General features: G+C 38.6%; 1 long non-coding RNA gene across 1 annotated transcript; it reads left to right on the top strand.

The window, feature by feature from the left end:
* Positions 1-6: 6 nt before the first annotated feature.
* LOC108166292 (uncharacterized) lies at positions 7-474 on the top strand. Its single transcript, XR_001776610.1, has 2 exons — positions 7-175; positions 386-474. It is a non-coding gene; the product is annotated as an uncharacterized LOC108166292 (long non-coding RNA).
* Positions 475-11,005: the final 10,531 nt, after the last annotated feature.

An 11,005-nucleotide genomic window follows, 5' to 3' on the forward strand; every position in this document is an offset into this window, starting at 1 on the left:
AATGAAAATGTGAATTGTTTTCTCTACTATTGAACATATTGAGTTCATATATTGTTGTTTTGGGTGTTAATTCGGGGTTTAAGGAGAAAAATTAACGGGTCATACCATTATAGTTTATGAAAGGTTTTCCCACGCTCTCCGTCGCGCTCTTTCTGTTCGGATTCCRTGGGAGAAGGTATGAAGTTTTGTTTTCTGTGTTTAATAAGTGCATTTTAAGTATAAGTAATATGTTCTTGTAAATAATGTGCTTTGGGGCACTCGAACCTTGCTAAACAGTGCTAGAACCGTGTTGGCAGACATTTAGCTGCTCTTATACTTCATRAAACATTGCTAATGAAAATGCTACATCCACGTGCTGAAAATAGTACTGTTCATGGTTAAACAGGCGCTGTGGAGCACTGATCAGAAAAGGCCTGTTTTGACCACTATTTTCTGCTGTTTGGATGCAGGAGCATTAAAAGTGCCTTCAGCTCAGCTGTTGTCTGGCTGTTATTTTCACAAGACACAACGCAGATTCAACTACGCTACACAGGGAAGACAGAACCGTACGCTGGGCAGCGTGTTGAGATGTAAACGGGCCATATAATTCTTTGTTCAAAGATAAATCATTCTCACCGCACCTCTGAATTCGCTACAAGTTATTCCTGTGGTTCACATAGAGCTGCGCAACCAGAGCTAACGCGGCAGGTTTTTAACTCCTACCTTCATTTCTCCAAAGAGACATAATTCCTCACAGTAAGTCGATGTAACTATCCATACAGTTCAGTCTGTATGGATAGTTACACTAATTTGATCCAGTTTGAGTGAAGGGAGCCGCGCGCGGTCCCGCTGAGGTAAAGTAAAGTAGCGGCAGCGCTCAAGGCAAAGCATAGAGATGCCAGCTGTGTTAATGGTCCATGTGCTGCCGGCTTTAAATACATAAACTAAACCTATCTATTATCCTATCTATTTTAAATCCATCCTTTAGGAATAAACCTGCTCCGCTAGTGAAATGCTCAGAGCAACAGAGATGCTTGCTTAAAAAAAATAAATAAGTGATCCCTCCCTCCCCCCTAAAAACATAAACAAGCAATGCTTAGCCTGGCAGTGGGGCTGGTAAAGCATGGCGGGCTGCCAGGCTTATAATACACTGGGGGAAACCCTGCAAAGCCACAAGGAGAGCACTGGGGAAAGATGTGAGTAGTTGAGGGGAAGTGATATCTCGGACTGGTGATTTGTGACAAATCATCACTCCTAGATTTAATTATGACGCCCCACATAAATATACAGGGATCGGAGTTTTTGCAAACGACCTCAGTGATCATTGTGCTGTAGGTACAGTCAGAAATCTCAAGTTACCAAAACCTAAGCCACGTATTTTGACCAAAAGAGATTTAAAATGCCTAAATGAACAAGCTTTTGTCCATGACTTGCTACATTGTAACTGGAATAGGCTCTCTCTTTTTGACAATGTTGATCTTGCCTGGCAGTATTTACATGAAGAGTTTTTAAGACTAATAAATAAACATGCTCCTGTACGTAAAATTAGGGTAAGAGGGTGAAATAACCCATGGTTTTCTCCTGATATTAGGGATCTGCTTAAATGCAGCTGGGCTAGAAAAATAAAACTGAAGAGCGCTGGCTTTGTTATAGGAAATTGAGGAATAAGTGTACCTTATTTATTAGGAAAGCAAAGTCAGACTATTTCCTTACAGAGATGACAAAAAATGTTAATAATCCAAAGAAATTTTGGACAACAGTGAAATCAGCTGCTGATCAGGCGCCACTGAGTGACTTTCCAAATTTTGTTTGGAATAAAAGTAAAATTGTGTTTGATAAATTAGCAATTTTAAATTGTTTTAATGAGCATTTTATTTCTGTTGGCTCTCTATTTTATAATTTAAATTAATCCGATGAGCAGTTTTTGAATAATGATTGTAACTTCACCACTTTTAATTTTTCCCGTTTGTCCAGTTGAGGTTCTCAGAGAATTGAAAAGTATGGACACCAAAAAATCAGCAGGGCCAGATAACCTGGATCCTTTGTTTCTAAAATTAGCTGCAGAGTTCATAGCAGAGCCACCGTCTCATATTTTTAATCTCTAATAAAATTCCTAGTGTCTGGAAGTCAGCATTCGTTTTGCCTCTATTCAAGAGTGGAGAATCGTCACAGGTAAATAATTACAGACCAATTTCTAAACTATGTATCCTAGCAAAAATTTTGAAAAATTAGTTGCAGATCAATTGAAGATTTTTTTAGATTCCAATTGTGTTTTACAAAATGTCCAGTCTGGTTTTAGGAAGAAACATAGTACTGTTACTGCCACTTTAAAGGTTATTAATGATCTTATTCAGGCTCTTGATAACAAAAAGCATTGTGTTGCTCTGTTTATTGATTTATCAAAGGCATTTGACTGTAAATCACAAGCTTTTAATTGACATTGTACACAGGATTTGCTCTCACATCAAGCCACCATGTGGTTAGCTGATTACCTGTCAAACAGAACCCAGAGAGTTTAATTGGCCGGCTTTACTTCTTCTAATCGTACAGTTTTAAATGGTGTCCCACAGGGCTCAGTTTTTGGCCCACTTTTATTTTTTATTTATATAAACAGCTTGTGTGAAAATCTGTCAAATGCTTCTTATCATTTCTATGCAGATGATTTAGTGATTTACTGCTGTTCTCCATCACTTGTACAGGCGATTCAGTACTTGCAGTCTCCTTTTACTATAGTTCAAGCTCATTTACAAACTATGAAGTTGTGCATAAGACAAAGGCAATGTTTTTTTCACACGCTAGGAAACTATCAGAGATCCCTCCACTGCTGTAGGGACACAAATTGAGTTTGTCAGAAATTATAAATATCTTGGCTTTATTTTAGATAAAGAGCTTTCTTTTAAAAATCACATTTGCTACAAACATTGAAAAATGAAGATTGGGTTTTATTACAGAAATGAATCTTGTTTCCCTCTTAAAGCTAGAAGTCAACTGGTGGCTGCAACATTCCTGCCACTCCTGGATTATGGAGATGTTTTATATATGAAAGCTTCGACCAAATGCCTTCAGTCACTAAATACTGTATCGTTGTGCTTTAAGGTTTGTAACCGGTAGCAGAGTCTCTCACATCGTTGTGAACTGTATGCAGAAGCTGAATGGCCTCCTTTAAGAGAAACAATCACCTGATGATCCTGATTTATAAATCTCTACTCGGTTTGGCTCCAGCATATTTAAACTCTCTTTTACATAGATCTGTTAATTCCCATTCTTTACGTTCCAACAACATTTTTCTTTTGCATGTTCCACGTTGCTGAACAGAAAAAGGGAAGCAAGCTTTCAGTGTGATGCTCCTTCAGCCTGGAATCAGCTCCAGTCTGAACTCAACATGTCAGAACTGGTTTCACTGGACTCATTTCGAGTGATTCTTAAAAACAGGCAACGAGATTCTTTTAAACAGTGTCACTGTTTTTAAATTGTTTTATACTTGTGTATATGTATTAATCAATTTTGTTTTGTAACCAGATTGCTGTGCACTGCAGACTTCTGCCCAGGCCCCCCTTGAAAATGAGATCTGGATCTCAATGGGGTTCATCTGGTTAAATAAAGGAAATTTAAAAAAAAAATGACAAGATTGTTGGACCGATGGAAGTTAAAGCCTGGACAAGCAGAGAGGGGAGTAATATTTCCAATGAATAAGTAGAAAGTTTCATTTTACCAATTAGTGAAGTCAGTTCATTTAATGTCATTGGAACAAAAGAAGAAAACAATCCGAACACTCCGCTCCGCTCCGCTCATCGGGAAAAGTAGAGCAGCTCAAAGATATTGGTTTTCAGGTCCATCACCTTCTTTATAAAAAAAACTGAAGGAACACATTACAGTTGACATTTGAGGTCAATGAAACATGATGTGTTGGAAGAGACAATACTACTGATAGTATTAAATAACACTTTATTATTTTTGTTCTGATGAATAATATTGCTAAAATAAAATGATCTGGCATCACTAACTGCCTTGTTATTGTCATGAAGTGTGGGTGGTGGTGAGGTAGAGAATGCAGGGAGATCCAGGTAGTAAGATGAATAATGGTTTAGCTCAGCAGTCCAGACAACAGGCAGCAAAGGCTCAGCATCAGTAGCAACTGAATGAACAAAGATTGACAACGTGAGCCGACACTGACTCAGGACTCCACAGTGCAACTAAGACGGCAAACAGCAATCTGACTACTATGACAACTGACAAGGACAACAGGTGGAGTTAAATACACAGGAGGTAATCACAGGGAACGAGACACACCGGGGAATAATCGAGACTTTTTTAAGAAGACCTAGTGATCTTGTGAACAATGTGAATTTTTGCTTGTATCTATTTAACAACCAGATTGTTATTCTGTGAACCTAATTCATTTGTTCACTATTGACTTTTGCTCAATTAAGTTTCTTAGATCTAAAACCAAGGCTGCTACAGCAGCAAGGCCAGAGGCCACACAGAACAATCCCAAACAACCCAAAGCAAACAAGACGAACAAAACTGGGGAAACGAAGCAGCAAGGTCTCCACCAAGCTGCAGTAGCTATTTATTTGAAAAGAAAAGACATTTTAATATGGTGGTTTAGGCAAATGGTAGCATGCAGAGGGAGAAGCAGTTTTCACCTACAAGCTGGATGAGCTCCTTCTGACAGAACAGCAGCAGGAGGATCCGCTTGCCAGTGATTTCTATGTACAAACAGTTGTCAGGGTTTTAGTACTATTGAACTATATGAATGGAATAAACAGTACATATCCCTTCTATGCTGCTATGATCAACTGGGGAGGTGAATTACTGCCAAACAAGCAGGAGACTCCAAGCAGTTTCTAAATCCACAAACAATTTGAATTAAACAACTGCCATCTCAGATCTTATGCAGGAGAAACAATACTTACTGAAGTTAGTCAAGTTATGACCAGTGCAAATCAAACAAGCTACACTCATATTGAAGCGTGACCATAAAGAGACAGGTGAAAGAGCCTCCTTTTATACTCCACACCCCTGTTGGAAGTTAATTGGATGCAGGTGTCCTCAGTCCTGGAGGTCAGGCTACATCCTGCTACACTTACATATAATTGATGTCACCACTGGACATCAATTATGGAGGTTTGGATATGCGCACATTGTTCTTAGTGCTCTTGCAGCCACTAGGGGGACCACAAGAGCAATTTAGTTTTTGATTTTACCCATACCAATGTTTTCTACCTGACAAAATATATGTTATTGTATAAAACATCTCAAGTTTATAATGAAAATTATTACTGTCACTCATATAAAAATTAATACGTACTATAAAAAAAATCAGCTCCATGTCCAGGACCCCTAGCAGCTTAGTTTGCTTATGCCTTGGGCTCAGACGTTCCAGAGATTTATGGATTCAGTCCTGCAGGGTATGCTGTTTTTGTTTGTCTATTTTATTAATTTCTTTTTATTATTTTTAAATTTGTGACAGTTTTGTCTGTAAGTATCCAAATAAACAAGACTTTAGTCTACAGACTAAATCTGTCTGCGGACTAAAGTCAAGCTGCTGTTGTTGGGATTCTGGATTGTTTGGGTTGTTTTGGGTTTTGTTGTCCTTCCTGTTGCTCGCCATCACCACCAGATGGCACCGTGGAGGCAAGGTCGGGAGGACTGGAGTGCTGACGTCACTGTCACACCGGTTCCCAATCTGCTCCTCAGCGGGGCTTCAAGAGATGTCGACTGCCAGCATACCGACGCTGGAGTGTTGGCCAGTCATGGTAACTCTGAGCCCTCCTGTGATCTAGTTGTGCTTCCAGTTGAACTGATCTAACGCCTTCTGTTGTCTGGATTCTTTCAGATGTCCCTGTGACTACAAGTTTGGCTATATTCCCGAGTTTCCCTTGTGACGCCGTGGATATATTACCCATTGGTGCCCAAGACCTATACTCACCTTCCTCCGTTGAAAACCTCTTCAGTGTCTGAGAATCCCAGCTGGCAGTCCGCTTGCTCTCCGTGACGTATTCAAGTCCGACTACCTGTCCGCCCTCCACCTCCAGACTTTACTTATTGTTGCCGGTACCAGGGCTCGCTGTCTGGTGGGATCCTCCTCCAAGACTCTAGCCCAGATCCTGAGCGCCTCAGCCCTGGCTGCATTTTTTCCCACAAGAGTAAACATACTACTTTCAAGTGAACTGAAAATGACCACGGTCTCTGAACTCTCCTCCGGATCTGTTCTCATCAGCGTCCTGGCGTTCCTGTATGTTTTGACCACCACGAGTTATATGAGAACCTACTTTGAATACCTGTTTGTAAATAAATCACTTTAACTGATTATTCGCATCCTGATTTGTGTTGTGCATGTGGATTCCTAATATTAAAACAAGCATGACAGGTGTTTAGCTTGACTGCCTTTGTATTTATATTTGAATAGTATTACTTTGATGCCTATCCTCAGTCCCTCAGTCCCTTTACCCTTAAAATAAAGTGAAAAACCAGTTAAACATGTCATGGCTGATGTTTACCTGCAGCGGAGCTCGATTAAGGAAGCCTGTGACTTTACGCTGATGCTTCTGTAATCTGGATGAGTGGCATTATAATTTCCCTGATGCTGCCATTCAAAGCACAAACATGAAATGTTGGTTTTAGAACCAGAAGACCTGCCAGAGTGAATTTCTAGTGCTTATTCAAATATTTCATTAAAATGTAAATTTCTACAAGCTGGTACATCAAGCTGTGCACAAGGCATTACTTAAGAAGTTATGAAGTTATTGAGAAATTTCTCCGATGCCATTTAACTGGCAGGTGTGTGTGTTAATGTCCTCACCTTGTTTCACTGCGATATAACGAAACTAAAGCAACTGAACTGAGGAGGGTATCGACAGCTGAGATTGGTGGTAGTTTGTGGGAAAAACGGTTTATATGAAGGCAGCAGCAGCTAATCAATTCTGTTATCTCTTAAAGTGCAAATGAAGTGGCTGAAATGAAAGCAGTACTAAAAAAGCAGGAGGAGGACGAGGTTTGTGCCTGCTCCACCCTGACATTTGTCGGCTGGAGAAAAATCCCGCTAAAGGGTTCACTGCACTCAGACGTATGAAAGCAACAAAATACGACAACAATGTGAGAATGTGACTGTGAAATTTAATGTAAGTCATGGTGATATAATCTTGAGATTTACGTCAAGATATGGTGGTTGGATGGGATCACCTCAGTTTTTACATTAAAGTTAGATTTTTTTTTTTCTTAGATTACCTTTGTGTTGTATTGAGATTTCTTGGGTGGCGAACGGATTCAAAATTAGATATTTTAACTCAAATTTGATTTACAGCCGTAAAAATTACTAAGTGAATTTTAGCAAGTTGAACTTTCCAAAATTTTGTAAATGAAATTCAACACAAAAGGGGAGAAATATTTACACAAAATATTTGACTTTTTTTCAGAAGATATCTTTATTTTAAAGCTTTTCAATGCCTTCTGTTATAGAATTTATTACAATCTCTAGATCATAATAAGCACTTACAATTTGTCATTGTTACAATTTGCTTTTATTCAGGCATTTTTGACAACTCAGTGCTAGAAAACATAGATTTTGTAAGACAAACATTTACAGTCACAGTGTAAAACTCAGTGGTGGAGAAAGTACTCAAAAAATGTACTTAAGTAAAACTACCACATTAACATTTGTACTTAAGTAAAAGTAAAAAAGTACTGGCTTTTAAAAATACTTAAGTATTAAAAGTAAAAGTACTTGCTGAATGCATTACCTAATCGCTAATATCATTAAGTGTACCAATTGTATTTAATTTTAATACATCATAAATGTGCCATTTTAATGAACAATGCCACAGATAAAGCATGTTTTTATTGAGTTTACTCTGTAACATAGTTTAGACTTAGATATGTGATTCTATGCATCATAATTTCAGGGATGGAAACATCTGGTCTCCTGTCCTAACATAACATGAACTTCACTTTTTCCCCCCACTAGTGGCTTTTATTTATAAAGAAATCCAACAGAAAGGGGATGGAAAGAAGGCGAGTGGAGGAGGACAAGGAACCAAGGAGCCAGTGTTGTAGTCTAGACCACCTAACTCAAGACCAGCACCCCGCGCTACGTGACACAAAAAAATGTAGTTTTACCTTTCAAAATTGCTTCTCAAATTGATCTCAAAGATCCACATTCCCATAAAAAACTAGATATTACATACTTAGAGCTGAAATAGATTTAATCAGTAAAGATCCATCCAGAAGAATCGGATTGTTCCTGAATGTTATATCACTATATTGCAGACTTTGGTCACAGCGTTGTCACATATATGCGACACCTCAGTCAAAACCTCCACACAATAATTCAGCGCATGAGTGACAACTTTTTTTTTATCGCAGATGCTACATGTGTGTCTGTCAGTACAGCTAGCTTTGCTAGCATCACGTCCACAGATCTTACCTTTCTTTAAGCTTTCCTTCCAAGTGACGTTAAAAATTGGACGAAGTTCCACCGTCTGTGAAAGCGAAGCGCTGCTGATTTTACATGTCGCCATATCTTATGATTTATGAAGCGCTATTATATTAATGACGCTCAGAGGAAACCACTGCACATGTCTGGAGCTCCGCGTGCGAGTAAAGGTGGAGCCGATGGGTGACAACAGACACTAAGTCACGTTATTGCTCGGATTTTACGGCGCCACTTTAAATCCCTGAACTTCACATTTTAATGGAAAAAAAGCTCAATGCGACTTGGATGTAACGAGTAACGCGACACTTTTGTAGAAATGTAGTGAAGTAGAAAGTACAGATACTTACTGTAAAATGTAGTGGAGTAAAAGTAGAAAGTACCCATTATTAAATCTACTTAAGTAAAGTACAGATACACGAAAATTGTACTTAAGTACAGTAACAAAGTACTTGTACGAAAACTCTTATGGAACAATTTGCTTGTCAGGTTGCTCCTCCTGGTCATACTTACCTGAAAACAAACAGTGAGCAAACAGTCGACTTTTGTTGATAACTGTGTAGCTTATTGGTGCAGTTTTTCCCCTCCTTCATCAGATGCTGAAACTTTATCGCTGAGTGCCTCAGGAGCCGTGTCGCTCGGGGTTCTTCACTCTCCCCTCTTATTCCTTTATTTAGGCTTTCATTTTTAACTTGCGGGGGTGAGGGGAAGAAGAAGACAAAATGGTTGCAGGTGGTGATGAAAATAAGAGCCATCCATCATTATTTATTAGGCATGAAAAAGATACACAATAATGTAATTTCATCTCTCAGCAGACAATTATTTCCACATATTGATAACGCAATGCGAAAAGTGCCATGAATCCTAATATGTTTGCTTTTTATTGGTGTATGATACAAGCAGAACAAATAATGTAATTGTATCAGCTCCAAAATGTGATTATTTCCACAAGCTAACATTATAATACCAATCTGCCTCTGACAATGTTATCATATTATTTTTGCTTTGCTTAACTAGTTACAATTTGCATTAAGTTATTATGTCTGGTTGGCAATAAAGGTGCCTCTCTCTGCCTCTGGAAGGTGCTTTTCTTAGCTCCTCATTACAGCTCATCAAACACTTTTGAGGCTTCCAAAAGCCAGCATGATTTCTGATTATAAGAGGGAAAACTTTTGTGTATTCATTTTTTTGCTTTCTGCATCTTTACCATATTTACTTTTTGTGCACAGCTTCAAGAGTGGTCGACTTATCTGCTGTTCATCCAGGCCAGACTGAGATTAAAGAAACCCAACACTATAAACATGGTTACTATGCAAATTACAGTGCTGGAAACAAAAACACATTTTCCATTAAAAAATAAAATGTAGGGTATTTGCATACAGGTGCACTGATTTGGTTTATTTGCAGTACCAAAATGATTAACATTAATGAAGGAGCAAGCAGTTTGATGTCAACTGTCAGGCCACTTCTGTTACCTCCTCCATGTATGTGTGTACTGATGGTGGTGTGTTCATGTATGTACACACATACATGAACACACCACCATCAGTACACACTGATGGTGGTGTGTTCATGCTGCAGTGAACTAATGACCAAGTCGGCCCCATGTAAAATTAGATGCTGCATCTACACATGTGTCTCTGACATTATGAAAATGTTTTATTGATAAATCATCATTAGCTGTCCCATGGTGAAGTGAGTTTGATCCACACGGAGGATGCAAAGTGTAATAATAATATTGCCTGGTTAATTATTAATACTCCAAACCTAATCCATCGCTGTGAAGAATATGTGCACATCTTATTTGAATATGGGGCAGCAAACACACCTAAAAACCATCAGATGGCCATGATAATGACAGGTATAAACGGGACGACTTTTAAGAATTATTATTTGCAAGCTGAAGGAATAGGGTACGTTTCCTCCTGGTGGGATTTGGGAAGCATCTCCACAGAGAAGTGAGCAGAGGCGTTGATCGACACCGGAGGCTAGACGAGTGTTTGCAAGTCATTAGCGGTTTGTAAATGATGTTTGGTCCCATGAGACATATCGTTTGAAAGGCTTTTCTAACACCCGGCAATAATAAAATAAGAGGGTTCTCATGTTGTGATCATGCTTTTCATAAATTTGCTGTGGAAAAACAGAGGGAGACGGTTTGGGATAAATTGAAACAAATGTTGCTCTCAGATGACAGGCTGTTGGGAACAATGGTCTGACCCCATCTGTGCTGGAGAGCAAAAAGCTGCTCGCTGACAATACCATTGGTTTTACCCGTTTTTTATATAATGTTCAAAATCTTAATGTATGTGTGATATAAGAAAAAGCAATGCAGTGCTTTGCTACTAATTGTCAACACTACGACAGCTAGATAACGAGAAAAAAGTTTTAAATAAACAAATAGCGAGGGAAAGAAGTAGTTCAGCTCTCATAATATTCTGTATTAATCATTATTGAATCATTGTTTTTCTATAATATATTGTATTATATTTGTATATGTGTGCATTACTAAATATATATATCAAATGTATGAGCATTTTATGCTTTGTAAAATGCTCATCATTCTGTCATGATGGGTTCAATTCTTTTAACCCACTT

The sequence above is a fragment of the Poecilia reticulata genome, linkage group LG5 (assembly GCF_000633615.1).
Source record: "Poecilia reticulata strain Guanapo linkage group LG5, Guppy_female_1.0+MT, whole genome shotgun sequence".
NCBI lineage: Eukaryota > Metazoa > Chordata > Actinopteri > Cyprinodontiformes > Poeciliidae > Poecilia > Poecilia reticulata.